Source organism: Chiloscyllium plagiosum, unplaced genomic scaffold, assembly GCF_037043375.1.
Source record: "Chiloscyllium plagiosum isolate Xiang-an unplaced genomic scaffold, Cpla_swu_hap1 HiC_scaffold_8, whole genome shotgun sequence".
NCBI lineage: Eukaryota > Metazoa > Chordata > Chondrichthyes > Orectolobiformes > Hemiscylliidae > Chiloscyllium > Chiloscyllium plagiosum.
This window is the reverse complement of record NW_028270146.1, coordinates 85,099,077-85,112,505: the sequence shown is the minus strand read 5'-3', so window position 1 is coordinate 85,112,505 and position 13,429 is coordinate 85,099,077. Positions and strand designations below refer to the sequence as shown.

The 13,429-nt window shown below is 39.2% G+C and overlaps 1 long non-coding RNA gene across 1 annotated transcript; it reads right to left on the bottom strand.

The window, feature by feature from the left end:
- Positions 1-208: 208 nt before the first annotated feature.
- On the bottom strand, positions 209-11,449 carry LOC122553775 (uncharacterized). Its single transcript, XR_015757962.1, has 4 exons — positions 11,425-11,449; positions 8,553-8,623; positions 4,734-4,891; positions 209-1,834 (listed from the first exon to the last, which is right to left on the bottom strand). It is a non-coding gene; the product is annotated as an uncharacterized LOC122553775 (long non-coding RNA).
- Positions 11,450-13,429: the final 1,980 nt, after the last annotated feature.

Genomic DNA, 13,429 nt, shown 5'->3' with positions numbered 1-13,429 from the left:
TTCGAAAAGCCATCACATGTATTATTAATTGAATGGACTGTTTCTGTGGTATAAGTTCCTGTCAGTTTTATTGTACATTTTTGGCCAAGTCTGAGTTGCACTGAGTTTTTTTTGGATTGTTTTTCAACATGTGGCTCGCAAGTTCTCTTGCTCTGTCTTACCAAACGTGCCTCATTGATTACCCACCACTCCTCTCTGCCGTGGCTCATGTCCAATTTCTGGGAACAAATCGCCACACAGCAGATATCCCAGCATTCTTTGACAACTCTTGAGCCTGCATCCAGACAAGACCCGTCAGTTCAGAGATTCCCCACAAAGCGTCTGACATTCACCCTGGACAGGCAGATCGGGAGAAATAGATACCCTTTGCAGGGGCTCCTGCTGGGTAGGGTGGTGTACAGGCAGAACTTTGTCTTCCCCCAAGGACCAGAAGTTAATGCCGTGACACCAGACCATACCAGCTTCGTCCAAGATTGAAATCCTGCTCTGCACTCTCAGATGTCTGGACGACTGCATGGCAGAGTGAAGGAGGTCAATGATCTTTTCCACTCTGCCAGCATAGGTGCAATCATCTTCCCTCTAATAACTCACAGTCACTCTGTTTCTGCCACTGTACCCACCTTCCACCAATGTTCATGCTCTACCACTCTCACTATTGCTTGCAACATCTTTCACCATTGCTCTCACCCACCACCAGTAACCCTACACGTCCTCAATGCTGCCTACTCACTCAGTACACTTCCCCACCTAGACCAAAAATGACCATGGTGCTAACCACTTTCATTTCCCTTAACTCCTTCTTTTCTCTCATTCCAGCAGGAAATCAGCCCCAGTAGGACAGTCATGGTCAGGATGGATGGTGAGCTGCTAGATGTCTGGTGCCATATTAGATTAGATTAGATTAGATTAGATTCCCTACAGTGTGAAAACAGGCCCTTCGGCCCAACAAGTCCACACCGACCCTCTGAAGAGCAACCCACCCAAACACATTCCCCTACATTCACCCCTGACTAATGCACCTAACACTATGGGCAATTTTGCATGGCCAATTCACCTAACCTGCACAACCTTGGACTGTGGGAGGAAACCGGAGCATCCGGAGGAAACCCATGCAGACACGGGGAGAATGTACAAACTCCACACAGACAGTCACCCAAGGCTGGAATCGAACCTGGGTCCCTGGCGCTGTGAGGCAGCAGTGCTAACCACTGAGCCACCGTGCCACTCCATATGTGGAGAGAATCCAGACGATGAATCTCCTGGACTGGTTTTGGAGGCTGTCTTTGACTTAATGTGCCCCAAATAAAGGCTTTTTCCACTGACTTGACTGAGGCCTCCTGACAACCATGCCAAGCTTCCTGTCTACATTAAACAGTGCAGCAAGACAGCAGGAACAAAGTCAAGGCAAGGCAATGCAAAGTGGGGATGCTGTGAGTATCCAGGTAGGCTCAGACTGACTGTGTGCTATTCCATTAACACGCAGCCTGGTCCTGTCAATGAGCTGTGTGCATGTCCCTGAGCACACAGTGTCCTTGCTGCAGCATCACAATGACAGCTGCTGGTGCAGCGTGAGGTATAGCATTGAAGTGCAGAAGCATTGAGAAGTTGATTGGATTTGTGCCTTGAGAGCTTGTAGAGGCACATGTCAGATGCTAATATCCGTGGATACAGAGATACCTGTGGCTGGTCCCAATGGAGTGTGCCTGAGATGGTGGTGACATGCAAGTCTTTCAGAGCGGGTGGTGAGCTGAATCTGTCAGGTGCTTGCTCTTGGTTTCCTTGTCGAGATATCCTGATATCCAGCTTTTTTGCTTGAGTCTGGTCAGATGATACTCTAAATATTGAGGAGGCAAAAATGTGGCATTAACAACATGTTTAACCAGGAATAGTAACATCAGTTGCGTAACTGGCCACTGCATAGCAAGAATTTCACCATGCTGCTTGTGGCGAGCATAAAGGATGGAACAAAATGATCTCAGTGTCAAGATGGGCCTCACCCTATTTCCCCGATTCTATTACGCATCTCACCAGAGCTCACGTCATTCAGACCCCATTAAGGTTCTCTTTATAATTCTACTGATTAACCTTTTCAGATTTTTTACTGTTTTTCCACCTTTGTATTATAAGTTCTCTCACGGTTTCTTTACATCTATCCTTATTTCCTTATAATGTGCTCTTTTCTAAACTGTTACCTTTGTCTTTGTTTTATTTGTGTCAACCATCCTAATTTTGAACTTACAATGTCATGACCACTGAAAGTAGGGTGTTCTCCTATTCTAATTTGTCTGATTCATTCTGGTTCGTTACCCATGAATGATTATTTTCTTGTTAGGCTCTTGCATTCCTGTGTGAGAACAAAGTATACATTGTATCTACTGTAGAATCACAAAAGCATTTCTCCTTTCACTACCTCTTCTTGCATTATGATCCCAGCTGATGTTATTACTTGACAGATCAGATCCCAGATTAAAGTCTGGCTTAATAAGTCATTTTTAAAAAAATGTAGAGGTGGTCTTTCACTAAAATATGAGCACTCCTTGATCTACATCTTGTTTTAACAATAAAATAGATGTTTATTACACAAACAGAAAGAGAAAATGGAATAAACCAAGTTATTTACATAAAACACAATTTGAAAAATTTTAAAACACACATTAAAAATACAATAGTCCATCTATCCTAACAGTATCCTCTCACAGTACTCGATCTGTATTTATAAACTTGTCTTAATTGGTGTTTTCAATTCTTGAGAATCTGCTCGTCTCTTAATTGAGTCTTCACACAACTGAGATTAAATTTTCTCAGCTTCAAATAATCCTTTCAAGGTTCTAACCAATCACTTCAGATCAGGAACTTTTAAACAAAATTCCTTATGTTGATGTAACCGATTTCATAACTTTTATGAACCATTCCCTTTCTCTAGGAGAAACTGTTGCATACTTCCAACTTCTACCAGGATATGTCCAAACTGAAACCAAAAGCTTTTCAAGCTTTGGAAGTTTCCTCTAAGCAAAGGAAATCTCAATCCTTATTTATCTAACTAAAAACAAGATATTCTGCGCACAAAACCATAAGATCTGGGAGAAGAAGCAAGCCATTCATTCCATTGAGTCTGATCAACCATTCAATCAGATCATGGCTGATCTGATAATCCTCAACTCCACTTTCCTACCTTTTCCTTATTGATTAAAAATCTATCTATATTCTCAGTCTTGAATATACTTAATGGCACAGCCTCAATAGCCCTCTGCAGTAAAGAATTCCAGACATTCACCACCGTCTGAGATAAAAAAAATCATCTCTTTGTAAACATGTGATCCCTTATTCTGAGATTATGCCTTTTGGTTCTAAACTCTCCCTCAAGGGGGAACAATCTTTCTGCACCTATCCTGTCAAGTCCAACAAGAATTTTGGATGTAGGTTTGCTCGCTGAGCTTGAAGGTTCATTTCCAGACGTTTCATCACCCTACTAGGTAACATCTTCAGTGGGCGAAGCACTGCTGAAAATTCCTGCTTTCTATTTATATGTATGGGTTTCTTTGGGTTGGTGATGCCATTTCCTGTGGTGATGTTATTTCCTGTGGTGAGGTCACTTCTGGTTCCTTTTCTCAGGAGATGGTAGTTGGGGTCTAACTCGATGTGTTTGTTAATAGAGTTCCAGTTGGAATGCCATGCTTCTAGGAATTCTTGCGTGACTTCACCACAGGAAATGACTTCACCACAGGAAATAACATCACCACAGGAAATGACATTACCAACCCAAAGAAACCCAAACATATAAATAGAAAGCAGGAATCTTCAGCAGTGCTTCGCCTAAGGCCCACTGAAGATGTTAACTAGTAGGGTGATGAAACATATGGAAATGAACCTTCAAGTTCAGCGAGCAAACCTATATCCAAAACCTCAACCTGAGCTACAAACCTTCTCAAAACTCCACCAAGAATCTTGTATATTATAATAAGGTAGCCTCATATTCTTCTAAATTCCAATGAGTGGCAGCCAAACCTATTCAATCTCCCTTCATAAGACAGTCTCTCCATGCCTGCTAGCAGCACTGTGAACCTCTGCTGGACTGCATCCAATGCCATAATATATCATTCCCCAGTTAAGTGGGCCAAAGCATTTCACAGTATTCTAGCTGAGACCTGACTAATACCTTGTACAGTTTTAACAAAATCTCCCTACATTTATTTTTTATTCCCATTGAAATGAAAGCCAACATTCCATTTGGCTTCCCTATCATCCACTGAACCTGAATTCTAGCTTTTTATGACTCATGGACAAGGACTCTCAAATCTCTCTGTCCTGTAGCTATCTGTAGTCTTTCTCCATTTGAATAATATCCAGCTCCTCTATTCTTCCTGCCAAATACATAACCTTGCATTTCCCCATATCATATTCCGTCTGCCCACTCACTTATCCTATCTATATCTTTCTGCAGATTCTTTGTGTCATCCACACCATATGCTTTCCCAGCTATTTTGCCAACAAACTTGGCTTGTTTTTCAATATTTACGATATTTGCTACAACACTCTTCCAATACAAACACGCTTTCATGACCACTCCAGGAAGTCTCTTTCTCATTGTGGTTTCAAAATAAAAACCATGGCTCCAGAAGTATAATAAGTTAATCATTAAACTCCTTCATACAGACAGACCAAAACCCACATGACAGTAGTTTAAAATCCAAACTCTAACATCAGTATGATTAAAATATATATAAATGACACACCTTACATCATGTTGCCAATTAATTTGGACATAGTTGATGTCTCTCATACTTGAAAGGGGACATAAAGACCACCACAACAGCTCGCATTTGTATTGTGTCTTTAATGCAGCACAGCATCTCAAGGTGGTACTTCATTGGAAGCTTTACAAATAAATTTGCTGCAAATCAGGTCAAACAAAATAATTTTCACAAGCATCTTAAAGCAGGAGAGTGAGGCAGAGGGGTGGTGATGTTTAAGGAGGGAATTTCAGAGCTGAGTATTGAGGTAAGTGAAGGCAGAAAAATGGATGGTATGGCATTAATAGTCACGGATACACAAACAACATGAGTTGGAAGAGCGCAAAAATCTTCAAGTGTTTTATGACTGGAAGAAAATATAGGTGGTGAGGCAAGGCTAGGTAGGGATGCAAACTTCTCAATCAAATTGCTGTCAGACCAAGAGACAACAAAGATGAGCAAATGTAGATTTGACAGCTAAGTGACTTGCTGATTCAGTGTTGACGAAATGACATGAGAATTAATTTTAATTCTGAAATTTAATAGTCATCTGCAATTTCAAAGTACACAATCCATTTGCAATACTGGTCATGATTTGGAGATGCCGGTGTTGGACTGGGGTGTACAAAGTTAAAAATCATACAATACCAGGTTATAGTCCAACAGGTTTAATTGGAAGCACACTAGGTTTTGGAGCGATGCTCCTTCATCAGGTGATTGCAAATGATAGCGTCGCTCCAAAAGCTAGTGTGCTTCCAATTAAACCTGTTGGACTTTAACCTGGTATTGTGTGATTTTAACCATTTGCAATACAGTTGCATTGTGGTTTACTGGCATATGGATCTTCAGTTTGTACATTTGGAACTCCTCTTATTTTAATAGCATTTTAATAGCATTCTATTTGGGCAATCTTAGGGTTTATGTTTACTGAAATTTAAGTTGATAGCATCTAATTATTGCCTTCTTCTCCTTTTAATAAAAATCATTAGCAGAATTGGAATAATTTGAAATCATTATAAGAGGCCAGAATATTAACTTTAACTGCATGAGCTCTACTGAATTGGAAGATCTGGAAGCTAATTAAGATAATCACCACTATTACTGGTTAATTAAATGAAGACATATTTTAATTTATCCAGTCCAGCTGGATGCTTTGAACTCTTAGCTAATTTATACAAATATTTGAATTGATTTATTTCTGCAGGCTCTCCCTTTATTAGAAATATGTGAATAGTTTGATGTTCTTTCAATTTTCTGGTTGTTTACATTTGTGTTATGGATATTTAAGAGACAATTATTTTGTTGAATGCTTTGAGCTAAACTATAGTTTGTGTGCTTTGTAAAAGAAGAGTTATTTAAACATTGCCTCCTGGAAATGCAACAATTAAAAAAAAATTGCTAATGTGGGTCATGATCAAGAAATGTGGTGCCGGAAGTTTATTAATCAAGATAAAGTTTGGTGATTGCAAAATGCTTATGTAAATAATAATTTTATAACAAGCAGCAACCTTGAATGAAATCATATTCAATACAGTTTTATTATTTCCTATATTTTAGTTGAAACTATAAATATATTTTATTGAGAAGAATGTGATGCTGTGATTTTGGTACTTTTACTTTTAAGGGGTTAATCTAATTAATTGTTATACTGACAGTGTTAAACTATGTTAATCTGCTATGTGCTGAATACACCTCAAGCTAGATTTGTGATCTATGGTTTCTGAGCAAATTGACTTATGTGCAATGAACTATATTTGACAGAATCCCTACAGTGTAGAAACACGCCATTCAGCCCAACAAGTCCACATTAACCCTCTAAAGAGTATCCCACCTAGACCCATTCCCATCCCCCTACTCTATCCCAGTGACCCTGCATTTCCCATGGCTAATGCACCTAACCTACACATCCCTGAACACTACGTGTAATTTAGCATGGCCAATCCACCCAATCTGCACATTTGGACTGTGGGAGGAAACCAGAGTGCCTGGCAGAAACCCACAGGAGAATGTGCAACCTCCACATAGACAGTTGCCCAAGGCTAGAATCAAACCTGGGACCCTGATGCTGTCAGGTAGCAGTGCTAACCACTGAGCCACCATGCTGCAATGTAAGAGAAAAATTAAGTGTGCATGATGTGTTATTCAATGTTGCTCTTCATTGTAAAGGAACAAAGATCTTTTGTTAATATTGTGACAAACAATTAAAAGAATCACAGAGAAAAATTTGCTCCCTGCTCATTAAAGTCCGAAGCTCCAGATTACGCTGAAACAAAAGGGCATGGGTGCAGAGAAAAGCATAAAAAAGAACAATAGTAACTTTCACTTCCATTGTCCTTTTAATACAGTAAAACGTCCCAAGACATTTAACAGCAAGCCATGTAATTGGACACCTAGCCACGCAATAAGATGTTAGTGCTGGTGACCGACCTTTGGTCAACAAAGTAGATTTAAGGATCATGATGGATGGAATCTTCTGGGTCTGAGTGGATAAAGAGTGGAGCTGGAAAAAACACAGTATGCTTCAAGCAGCATCAGAGGAGGAGGGGAGTTGACATTTCAGGTCAGAACTTTTCATCAGGACTGGGGCTACCCAGAGCACTTGGAAATGGGAAGGGGAATTTAATTTGGCAGGAGGTCAAAATTCAGTTGTCTGATGGCAGGCAAAAGGTTTGGAATTAAGTTTTCAGAATCTTGAGCCTTATTGGTCAGGAATCTGTTTTGCATTCAGTAACATGCTTGTTAATAGCCCAGCCTGATAAAATGATGTTCATAGCTATAATCTTATCGGGCAAAAGTGTGCGTTCACAGAAACAATTATATATTTGAGGAATCTAGCTGGCTAAGTGGTCTTCTTCCTGGAATCTCTGGTGAGTAAACATCACTTAAATGACCTTCATTACCAAGTTATCTCTTTGCTGAAACTGTTACAGGGGAAGGGGTGCAGATTGCTTGGTTCATCCAGCACATCAGAAATCTCATTCAAAATCAGTCTTGCAAGGTGTCGTTGTGCAGGTTCTGGATGAAACTTATGTCATCCTGTGGTGAAAAGAAATTGACCTCTACTACTTACATGGATAATGACAGCAGATGAATGGGAGCCCCACCATGTGCAAGTTCCATTCCAACCACACACCATCCTGACTTGAAAACATATCATTATTCTTTCAATCTTGATGGATCAAAGTCCTAGAACTCTTTTCATAACATCACTATAAGTGTACCCACTCCCCTTGGATAGCAGTGGTTCAAAAAGGGGCTCACCTCCTCCTGCTGAAGGGCAATTAGAGACAGGCGATAAATGCTGATCTACCCAACGATACCCATAATCCTGTGTACTTTTTTTAAAAAGTCACACGTAGCACAAACAATTGCCAATTGAGATTATTGAGGGCTAATCATGTCAGTCTTGAGACACAGTTTCGGGAGTACCTTGGATTAGTCACCTTGTGCTAACCATCTTCAGTTGCTATGATGATAACCTTTCCTCCATCATAAGGTCAGAAATGGAGATATTCCCTGATTATTGCAGCATTCAGTTCCATTCACAACTCCCCAGATAATGTAGCAGTCCATGACCACATTTAGCAAAGCTCAACAGTATTTCCTTGTAGGCTGATAAGAGGTAAGTAATATTCATGCCACATAAGTGCCAAGCAATGACCATCTAGAAGAAATAATGGGTCTCCTTGAAATTCAATAGCATTGCCACTGCTGAATCCCCTATCAGCATCCCTGGGGCTTATCATTGATCGGGCACTGAATTGGACCAGGCACATACATACTATGACTACAAGAGCACGTCAATGGCTGAGAATTTCTCACCTCCTAATGCCGCAGAGCTTGTCCACCATCTTCAAGGAGAATCAAGGTTTGATAGAATACTCTCTGTTTGCCTGAATGAGCAGATCCAACAATAGGGAAAAGGCACAGTGAGATCCAGGACAAAATAGTCCCCTTGACTGAATTCCCATACACCACCTTCAACATTCACTCTCTACACAACTGCACACCATATACTAGATGCACTGCAGCAAATCTCTAGCATTTCTTCAGCACCACCTTCCAAACCTTTGGAAACCACCACGGAGGAGAACAAAGGCAGCATGGTGTGCGTGAAAACTACCACATTCAAGCTTTTTTCTAAGTCATATATATTCCTTACTTGGAACTATAATTACTATCCCTCACAGTTACTGGATCAAAATACTAGAATCAACATCCATACCCTCCCAATCCCACCACCCCACTCCTTCCACACCCACCCCTATTAACAGCACCGTGAGTGTACCTACGTCAAATAATCCGTAAGTTTCAAAAAATGTTGCTCAACTTTATCTCCTCAATGCCAATTAGGGCTGGACAATATATGTTGGGCTTGGCAGCAATTCTCACAACCTATGAACAAGTAGTGTTCATAGGAACACTATTAAGGGCATTCAAAATGCATTTTAAAAGGGCATTCCATTGTCATCCTATTCCTCTTTGTCCGGAGGACCAGATTGAGTAAGGACAATGATTAGCCTTCCCCACAGGACATGAGACAAAAGAATGAGTTTTTCATGACAATCTGATAGATACACAATCGCCATTATTGTGACTAGTTTCTTATATTGATTTATGTAATGAGTTAGGATTAGGATTAAAGTTAGAGAGTTTAGAATTGAAATTTCCCAGCTGTCGTTTTTGAGGAAAGGTCTTCAACCTGAAATATTAACTCTGCTTCTCTCCATAGATGCTGTCTGACCTGTTGAGTTTTCCAGCTGTTTGTCCATATTACGTCTCTGTCAGCATAACTATGATGCTACCATACTCCTTTTCAGCAGGCTAAAGGTGTATAATAAATTCAGCATTGTGAAGAATGCAGTTAGGAACATGTCAATGAAGTGATCAACACTGGATTGGAGTAGAGAGGAAGGACATGGACAAATGGCTATAGCAATGAAGCCAGAGCTGGAACTGTGAGCGTGAGAATACATATAAGGAGCTATCTTTGGGTACATTCTTTTTTGCTTTCATTATACACTCGTGTAATGGAATTTATATTCCTGCATTATTTTCATTTGAACTTGCTCCAATTTTCAAATGTTTCTCTGCAAGCACAAATATGTTTATCTAATATAACCTAGAGATTAATGTTATTATGAATACAGCAAATAAAATAAAATGTAATATTTCTCTAACTTCTACTTTAATGGCTTACTAACAAACTAGACAAAATTATACAAAATGAATGTGTTCTGTGTATATTCATTAATAATTGCCATCAGTAATTTCTAAGCATATGGCTTCCTTCATCTTCATAAATGGTTATATCTTCATATGTGTTACCACTTTCAATTCATTTGGCTTGTAGTCATATTCATTTGTGTTACTTCTGACAGAATTCTTACCCTTTCTATGTGAAGTCAGCATTTCCCTAGACATATTTAGTGCAATCCCCATAATCATACATGAAACAACCCATGACACTTTTCGAAGAGGTTTTCCTGATGTCATGGTCAAAATTACTCTTTCAATCACCATGACTGAAAACAAATCATTCAAATCTGCTTTTGGGACGTTACTGTACAGAAATTCTACCGCATTTCTGTGTACAACATCAATGTCTAAACTTCATAGGTTTTGAATCACTTTTGGATATCCTATAAACACTTTCTTTTGAGTTGCATTAATTGAGTTATTGCTTGTTAGGTAATTAAGAAATATTAGGGAATTATTTCAGATGCAGCAGAATTGCCTAAATTTTCCTTTAGCGTTTATTTACTAAATTATATTAAACCAAAAAGCACATTTCAAAGTCATATGCTTCTGCTATTCAGTCAGTCGGTCAAAATGGAATAAGATAAATTTTTGCATTTTTAAAATACACGTGCATTTTAAATTAATATCATGGAGGTTGCTAAGCAGAAGGGATATACAACGATTTACTATGGATAAATATTTAATCATCAGTTGTGCTGGTGCAAGCAAACAAAAGCAAACTCAGTAACAGGATATCAACAACGGGATTACAAATCGAGAAGTGTATATAATTGATTGACAAAGTATAAGGGACACAGAAATGTACTGCAAAAAGCCTGTTTTTAACCATCTGTCCAGCACTCCAGAATTCAAATATAGAATACACACCTTTCATTGTATTGGCCAGTGATCTGGTGGCACTATGAATGCCAAATCATTTATCCCCTAAACACAATCGTAGGGGATGGCCACTATAATTGCTGTAGGTATACCAACTGGACAGTTTAACAAAAAAAGCTTGTACACTTTGGAAAAAGAGACTTTCAGCAGGATAAACCGAAGGTTTCAATACTCTGAAAGATGCTTCGCAAAGCAGACCCAGCCAAAGTATACGCTATGACAGAGGCTGCAAGTATGTGGAGATTAGAAATGAGGATGTTACCAGTAATAGAGAAGTCAAGCAGATTCATTTTACACAAACAGAAACAAACTTGTGGTGTAAGTTACAATGGAAAGCCCTTAAGGTGAATTTTATGAAGGAGTCAAATAAACTATTTCTGGACAGAGCAGACTGAGGGGGTACTATGAAGGGACAAGAAGCTGGCATTTAGAAAGTATGTTGAGTTTAATAATTGCTTCTGGTTATTACATAGAGTGTAAATGAGGTGTTGAAAATGTTGAAGCAATGGTGCATTTACATTGAATGGCTATCACATAAACACAAATATTGTACCTTTTTCATGTGCTAAGTTTCCGGAAGATCCCGTCTTCAAATGAGGTTTTGGGCAAACACCTTGATGAAGGTATAAGAATCCTACCACCTATTACGAATGCAACTTATAATTATTACAACCATAACAAAAACACAGTTAGAAGTCAAATATTTCCCACAGAATAAACTATCACTGACATTTTTACATGGCAAGTTAGGAAGTATTACTGATGTACGCCCTTCCTTGTGTAAATACTATATTTTATCTGAGCTATTGCTTGAAGATGTGAAATTACTGTCTGAACAGTCTGGAAAGTGCAGACAGTCAACCAGTAATTAGCTTATAAATCAACTTGGTGCAAAATGCTGTAGGTATAATTTTGTTGTTAAGCATATCTTTTGGAATATGTAAAATGTTACACCCATTGGTGTAGAGGTTCATTTTGGGGACAATCATTGATCTAGGTACAGCTTGCAAATTTCAATTCCTCAATTTTAATTGCCCCACTACCAACAGTCATGTGTTTGATTGGCAAAGATCCACAATTTTTTCCCTATAACTTTCCACCTGTAAACGTCTCATGAAGTGCTCCTAAACGTTTTCTTCTGGTCAAGGTTTTGATTATTTATTCTTGCTGATGGCTTGGTGCTGAAAATATTTCTTACTGATGTCACTTTCATTAAATTCCTTGGAGCAATTGTTGTTGTTCAATTGTTTCTGTGGCTCAAGCTTTTTTTATTTTTAATTTATTCACAGGATGTGGACATCACTGGCTGGGCCAGCATTTATTACACGTCCCTAATTGTCCAGAGGGCTGTTAACTATATTGTTGTGAGTCTGGAGTCACATGTAGGTCAGACCAGGTAAGGATGGCAATTTTCTTCCTTTAAGGACATTAGTGAACCAGACGTTTTTTTTCCCGACAATTGACAATGGTTTTGTCATCATCATTAGACTCTTAAGTACAGATTTTTATTGAATTCAAATCCCACTATTTGCTGTGGCAGGATTTCAACCCAGGTCCCAGGAATTACTAGGGCCATTGGAATAGAATTCTAGCAATAACAGCACTAGGCCATCACTTCCCCGCAACTCCCCAGCTCCTTTACTCCGTTATTTATCTGACCACGAATGTACAACTTTCCCTGAATTCGCACAATCAGGCTTAAAAAGTAACCTTTCATCTACTTAAAGGTGAGAACCTGGAGCCAAAGGCCAACCACCTACAATGGCTAGACACTTAGTGTGTGTTTCAGAATAATGCCAACAGTGTGGGTTTGATTCCCATTTTGGTTGAGGTTGACTTCAGGACTTGCCTCTTCATATTGTCCCCAGGAGTGGAAGGAAATGGGACACCACCACTCACAAAGACTGCCAAAGAAAAGCAACCCGAGGTAAAGCATCAACAGACAATAAGCCAGGGACCTGCCTCCAGACCTAACACCCGTGAATGAACGTGGTATTGTTGTTCTAATGGAGCTGGAAATGCATTTTTTGTGAACAAAATAAGCATTTTTAATTAGAGATTATAATCCACCATGAATAACCAGAATTTAAACAACTGAAAATTACTTTCTAAAAAAACTCCAGATATATGCACAGTGGTTAGCTTCAATGTAAAGTTTTAAAAGTTTGTCTTGCATCTTCGAGAAAAAGTTTAATTTAAAGAGCCTTTTGGAAGACCTGCAGTAGAGCTCCATTTGTGGAAATTGTGGTTAACTCAACCAATGGAGCAGGTAGTTTTGGGGAAGGATCAGATTCCAACAGGATCATTCTTAAGCTGCCTCAAATGTTCATCGTCTCCTGATTTGCACCGAAAATATCTTATGCTTGAAATTCCTTGACTTTTTGTGCTGTTTTGGTCAATTATTACCAAATTTGAATACCACTGAACATTAACAATTAGAAACTAAATGCTACTTTAAATGTACTCAGATCCTACAGCAGGACCTCCAAATAAGGAAAGGCTCAGGGAGCAGCATTCTCAGGAATTCCTCTCCATTTATGTGATTACTGCAGCATCAA